Raw genomic sequence first — 8061 nt, 5'->3', positions numbered from 1 at the left:
AAACAGGTTCAGTAATTATTTATATTAGTTTCCCGTCCAAATTTTTCTAAATTCGATAAAATTTTCAAAAATATTGGTACTTAAATTTTGAAAACTTTAATGTTATTATAAAAGAATTAATGCTATAATTTATGCGATTGATATAATTATTTTCATTTTTAACATAAAATAGATCGAATTAAATCACATATTTTAGTGTGTATAGATTTCATTCATATATTATAATTTCAAATATGAAAATAATTCTATAATAACGTGAAGTAATTTTATACCAAATTAGACAATTATAAAAAGTTTTGTGTTTCATTCAAAAACTTTTAAAGCATATGTAATTTTAATTATACAAAATAATATACAATTTATTTATTTATTGTAATTAGGGCACTATCTAAAATTGTTAAAATCAATACATTTTTTCAAATTACATTAACGGCTATTCTTTTTTAAATTGTAAAAAAATTAACATTTTTCTATGATTTTGAATAAAATATAAATTAGAAATTAAAATTTAGCTCTTTAAGAATTCACCTTTGTTAAAAAATTTACATACATATAGTTTTAACTTTGATATTATTATATACTTGGTTTTAACAAAGTAGATAATTGGGAAAAAAAGTCGGGTCAGTACAATGCTCGTAACTTTACCGGATCGTGGGATAATGTGAATCAAATATTAAGTAATTTTCATAAATCAAGTCAAGTCCACGAAAAATTATAATAAATGCAATTTTCATATACATTATTTGTTTACTTGGTATTATAAAATTCTTGAACACATTAATTATTGTGTATGTAAAATGTTACAAACACCTTATTTAATGATTTAACGTTCTCATTAATCCAATGAACAAACTTTCTAAACCCGCTAATTAAAAAATGCACTTCAACTTGATTGAGCTCTGATACATTTGTGAAAAACGGTCAAATATTATGCTTTATTAAAATCGAGTAGATTTTGATGCTAAGCTTATTCTTAATCAAAAATCGACTAAAATTATGAATTGTGGGTACACTTAACACTACTCCATTTATCCCGTAATTATTGACTTATTTAATTTTTTTGGTCAATTTGGTCAAATGACTAAATTTAATATTCTATTTTTTTAAAATTTATATTACATATACTTTCTAATAATATATTTTTATTGAATGAACACATATTATAAAATACTCCAGTTTGTTCAATTAACCATTTTACAGACTCAAGTAATATAATACAGAATAAAAATTTAATTACCAATACAACTGAATCTTAGGGCTGTCAGTTTGACTTAGTCTTGTTCTTGTATAGGCATGTCTTGCACAACATGGGACGAAGGGAGTAACTAAATACATGTCATGTCTTAATCTATTTCAATTTTTCGTATAATAGCTATATTTATATGTTAAATATTGACCAAATTATTATCTTAATTACAATTTTAATATTTTGAAATATATAGCTAACTAAATTAATATATATGAAAGAAAAAATGTGACTAAAGATGATAATTCATAAAGTGCAATAAGGAACTAAAATTTCACTCTTTAGCGACACATACATATTAAGCACTTGATGAAAAACATTAAAGATATATTGGCATAATAGTTCGTAATGTAAGTACTAATAAGTAGACTGTGGTTCGATTACAAGTAATAATATATTTTTTGATATTTGAAGATACAGGGGCAAATCTGTCATTTCACATGAATAAAATATATCACTGATTTTATACACATGTTAGGTTATTATATATACAAGGATAAACGGGAAATGTAATAAACTAATAATTAATAAACGGGAATTATAATGTTAGAACAATATTGTAAAAGATAAAACATGCAATTAATCAGAACTAATCGATAAGGTAACATTATAAAATCAGTGAAATAATTAATTAAAACACTTACAAAATTTATTTAAACAAACGATTTTTCTATGGTGTGCTCATGTGCACACATAAACACTAAACTTTATAAGTTTGACTCATTTTAATCGACTTATAATTCCTAATTATAATTTTTAGTCCCAAAGTATCGTAGGAGTGGGGGGGGGGGTTGAATACGATACCTACAATCTTTTTCAATTCGTTTCAAGTTCTTCGTTATAAGTACGGAATCAAAATAGACACAAAACAATTCGAGGAATATATTGTTTTATTAATATAAACCTTGAGGTTACTACAATCTAATGAATGAATTGATTAGCTACAATAAATTCAACAACACAACTTTGTATTTACAGCTTAATAAACGAAGTCTTTAATGGAACTCCTATAAAACACTTTCTATTAACTGAGAAAGATAACCAAATGAAGTTATTTTCATTTGCTGCTTTGTAGACTTCAATTCCTTTGGACATGTGACACAATTCTGTCCATTCAAATCCTTGAATTGCTGCATTTGTAATTCACAATAGCACAACTAAGTAGATATTTGCGACCACAAGCAGTGTAGAGTAGTTACTTGCGACCTAAACTTTCCCTGTTGACAAGTTAGTTGCGACAAGGGATGCTAAGTGAGTTGTCTTAGCCAAATTCACCACACAGACTTAACTTGCGACCTAGTGTACTACTGAAGGATTTTCCTTAGACAAATTTCCCTTAACAAGTTACTTGCGACCTGTGATTCTCTGTTAGTAAGTTAGTTGCGACCAGGAAGACTAGGTAAATTGCCTTAGCCAAAATCTTATTTCCAATAAATGTATCAACAATTAATGTTTCTTCTGTATAACTGAATTAAACCCTTCCTGATATGCCGATACTTGGTGCACTGGTCTGGTTCAGAAACAACTAGCATGAACTGGTTTAATTCAATTTCCTTGACAATTTTGAACTGATACATCTTGGTTGATTATTCATTGCTTCAATCACTGAACCCTTGATCTTTAATACTTCAAATCATATCATTTCACCGATACTGGAAGTCCTTTGACATCTTATTCTTCATGAAGGCTTGAACATATTAATGAACTTCTTCCCATGACCTATTTATGGACTTAGAGCATCAATTCCATTTTTTAATTCTTTGTATTTATCCAGTCTTCATCTTCAAGATTCCTGTGCTTCACAATTTAATATTGTTTATCTGTTTCTGTTTCATGTTGAGTTATAATTCATTGATTACATATTACGTTACATTATGCTTTACAATCTCCCCCTATTTGATTGTTAGAGTTCGACAAGCAAATTCCTAAGGATAACTCAACGGACAATAAGAAAAATTACAATCTCAAAACAGATAATGATATTAAATACATTCTGGATTACATATTCAATTCCAAATCTCTTAAATTACAAATTACAAAGAAGTGTTCCTCTAGCCTGAACAAATTATCTAAGTTTTCTTTGTCTTTTTCTTCTTGAGCTTCTCGCCTTGACTACCTTTTCCTTCTTGAGTGGATTGAGTCTGAGCATACTTTCTCTTGTAGCTTTCTTTCTAGGACACTACAAGAAACTGCCTCATCAGCGACCATTTTCTTTAGCGACCGCAAATTTGGTAGCTAAACTAAATATCAACAACCGACTTCAGCGTCAAAATAAATCTAGTCGCTAAAACTTACTTAGCGACCGGATTCGCGGAGTAGTCGCTATAAGTTTTCCCTCCAAAAAAACTTGTGCGGGAAAATTGCCGCTGAAATAGCAGCTACATATTTTATCTGCGACCGCTCCTGGTAGCAGATAATGCCACATCAGCCACTGTAACCGCGACCGCACCTGGTTGCAAATTTAGCGACCCAAATGTTTCAGCGACCAAGGCTTATCTGCGACCAACTGCCGTCGCAGATACGTTCTTTTTTAATCTTCAGTTTTCCACGTAATATTTGGTGTTTCTCCTTAGCTACCACGCCATATCTGCTACCGCATATAGCAGCTGAAGGTAATAATTTAAAATTGTTATTTTTAGAATATTTTTCTATAAAAAAATAATATTTTATGTTTTAATTTATATTTAAAAATAAACATGGATTTAATTTTGGATACGAATGCGATTATATACATATAGAAGAAAAATATTTTTTTTATTACAAATTTTTTTTTATTACTGGATATTTCATTTTTTTAATTTATACTAGTCTAAAAAATATAAATTGAATTTTAGTATTTTTAATAATGTACTAAATTAAAAATAATCATATTACAATATTTGGAAATTATTTTACAAATATATTATATAATAATTTATATATGTTGTTATAACTAAAAAATCAATAAACATGAATATTGCACATATTTTTATCTCTCTATATATCTGTGTGCGCCTTGTGGTAAACCATCAAATTTTATATAGCTATTTAATGAGTATAACGTTTAATGACTTTCAAAGAGTCTACCTTTTTTTATAAAATTTTCAAACGACTCATTAATTATTTAAAAACGTATATTTACGTGATTCTTCCTAAACCCCTTTAATTATTCAACGGAAAATTAAAATAAATTAAAATTAAAGCATTGTTAAATAAAAAATAAATATGAAAAAAGATTTCAATTTTTTTAAAAAACTAAAAGCATTGTTAAATATCATATATTTTTATATTATTTAATATTTGAATATTTAAATAGAATTTTAAAATTGATGAAAGTGCTGGAGTATAAGAATTTTACTTAAATTTAATTTATGTAATAATTTGTAATCTTAACAGAATTTTGGCGTATTAACAATTTGAATTTTTTAGATTTTTCAGTTGTTCTGGATCTCTTAATGTATGATATTGATTAATTTATTTTTTTCGGATTTTTAGACTTTTTATTTGGATTTTTTCAAATTGTTTTGATTTGTTTTTCAGAAATTTTGGAGTTTTCAAATTAAAAAATATAAAAATTAAAGTTAATAGCAACCGACTGCGGTCGCATACTGTTCGCTGATGAGAGTAAAAATTATATTTTGACCCCGCCCCGCTCCCAATTACAGTTCTTAGCACATCAATCCATTGCTGCCCCCTTGGTCTAAACCCTAATTATGAGGTAATTCTCGTATATCCATGCCTATATATGTCTATATATGTATGTCAAGTTAGAAATATTTGATATATATAGATATACAAATTGTATGATGCATGTATATTATATATGTGTGTAAATATGGATGATTCTATGCGAATTATGTATCATGTGGTGTGTGTAAATTGATTCTGTGTATCATATTGTGTGTTTAAATTGATTTTTTGTGTTAATTGAAAACTAATCCTTGTATAATTTGAATACTAATCCTTGTATACTGCTAATCAATCTTTTTAGGTGAATATGTATTTTGAGGTGATTTTAAGTCTATGGGTCTGATTTTTTTGGGTATATTATACAATGCTTATATAGATTTTTGGTGATGTGATTATTAGATATAGTTGATACCAATTGCTTGTTTAATGTGCTTTTGTAAGTTATTTTGTTTTGAACCCACAACCAAGGGATTAGTATCGACAAATTAATGAAGAATGATTTCATTGTAAATGTAAAGCTCCTGTATTATTTTAGTTATTACAGAGAGGCGATCAAGAACAAGCTAATAACACCAATTATAAATTGGGATATGAAGCTACCTGGACTGACTAGCAGAGTTCGAAGTCCCATGGGGTACTTGTTACACATGAGTAAGAAATAAGCTCATGACAAGAGAGAGGCACTGTCAATCTGTTTTGTCAATAGTAATTTTCATCTTCTGTGAAGGTTTACCTGTTCAACTCTCATGTCTGATGTAGTAACATGTACTTGCGATCCATTTGGTTGGAGAGTATGGAAATGATTAAAATGATAAACTATCTCCTGGTAGAAAATTGTGAACAAAATCTGTTACTTTTTATCTCGTGTTAATATGATATTTTCTTCTTATAGTAGAAAATTTTCATCTATTTCTCCCGAAGACATGTTTTAGCTCCCCGGGAAGCTTTTTGTTCTAATTATACATATACTAAATACTTATAATTGTGTGTTTATGCAAGTTTTTACTCTGTGCGTCCAAAGAAAATTTCAATGCCTACTATGATAAATGTTAGATAAGTATGATAATGCTCCACCCTCTTTTACGAGGTGAAGAACTTATATCTGTTAATTAGATATATCATATATGTGTCCTAATAGCTAGATATCATTAAACCTCAATTTTGTTAGTTGTTCAGAATGCTTTGTACTAAAACATATGAAACAAAGATGGTACTTAAAAGGTTGTTGTTGTCTAAGATTTAATGGTGAGTATTGAATGGACATATCTGTGTATTATCATGTAAAAGATACTTGCTTCTAGAACAATCTTCTGTCCAATTATGTTTTTAAGTATTTTTTGCTATTGGTCTATTTACATGTGAGTTTTTATTATATATGATCCTTGTGTAGTGACTCTATCTTTTGGTTAGATTTATCGATAGCGATTAAATGAGGTTGTAAATGTAAAGCTTCTGTATTATTTTGCTTAATCAGAATTTTTTAATTGTTCCCTCATGTTATATATATATATATATAGTTGGGTTCAGTGTGGAGAACAATATTATTTGGAGAACTGGATACCTATAAAACTGTGGTTAGATTTTGTAAGATTGTGCGGTTAGAGATGACAGTAAAGTGAGAGACAAATTAAATGAATGTAGTACTTCAAATTATGAAATGTAATATTTTTAAACCTAAATAATAAATATAATGCAACTTGAAGAATTAAATATTATGTGTAAAAATATATTAAAAAAAATGAAAGGCACAACATGTTATAGAATTTTATTAATAAAGTGTAGTACTTAGAATTATATAGTGTATTACTTTTAAACCTAAATAAAAAATATAATGCAACTTGCAGAATCTAATATTATGTGAAAAATATATTAGAAAAAATAGAGTGCATAACATATTGTAATTTTTTTTATAAACAAAGTGTGGTACTTTAAAATCTAAATAAAAAAATATAATTTAACATGTAGAACACATATTATTGGAAAAATATATTCAAAAATAAAGTTCTAGTGCATAACTTAGCCTAATAAAATTAGAGTGAAATATATTTGATGTGGAGTAAATGACAAAAAAAGTATTTATGCATAAATAAATACTTAATACTTTTAAACCTAAATCAAAAATATAATGCAACTTGCAGAATAAAATATTATATGAAAAAAATATATTAAAATAATAGAGTGCAAACATATCGTAGAACTTTATAAATAGAGTGTAGTACTTTAAATTATAAAATGTAGTACTTTTAAACCTAAATAAAAATATATAATGCAGCAGGTAGAATAAAATATTATGTAAAACAATATATTAAAAAAAGTGCAGAACATATTGTAGAACTTTATAAATAGAATATAGTACTTAAAATTATAAAATGCAATACTTTTAACCTAAATAAAAAATATAATGCAACTTGTAGCATAAAATATTATATGAAAAATATATTAAAAAAATAAAAGGCATAAAATATTATAGAATTTTATAAATAGAGTGTAGTACTTAAAATTATAAAGTGCAGTACTTTTAAACTTAAATAAAAAATATAATGCAACTGGAAAATCAAATATTATGTGAAAAATATATTAGAAAAAATAGAGCGCATAACACATTATAGATTTTTTTATAAATAAAGTGCATTACTCTAAAATCTAAATAAAAAATATAATTTAACATAAAATATTATGTGAAAAAATATATTTAAAAATGAAATGCATAACATATTGTGGAATTTTATAAATAGAGTGTAGTACTTTAAATTATAAAGTGTAGTACTATTAAACTTAAATAAAAAAATAATGCAACTAGAAAATCAAATATTATGTGAAAAATATATTAGAAAACTTTACAAAATCAAATATTTGTCGATTGGTTGGATGTGTATGTGGCGGCTCGTGACGGCCTATCCGAAGCTAAGAACATAGCCGTAATAAGTCTAAAAATTTTAGAAATTTTCATGAAGTTTAACGTCATTATCTATCTATTATAATTGTGCATCAATTTTATACATAGTTATTTCCGTACAAACTTATATTTGGCTTTGGTTATAAGTCTGCCTTTGTCCATAACTTTAATCTTTCTCACCTGTATTATAATTCTTAACTAATAGTGAAGTATTAGGTAAAAATGGAAATAATATAATAATTTTTACTGT

Source organism: Apium graveolens, chromosome 9, assembly GCF_009905375.1.
Source record: "Apium graveolens cultivar Ventura chromosome 9, ASM990537v1, whole genome shotgun sequence".
Lineage (NCBI taxonomy): Eukaryota > Viridiplantae > Streptophyta > Magnoliopsida > Apiales > Apiaceae > Apium > Apium graveolens.
Note: the sequence above shows the minus strand (reverse complement) of the source record.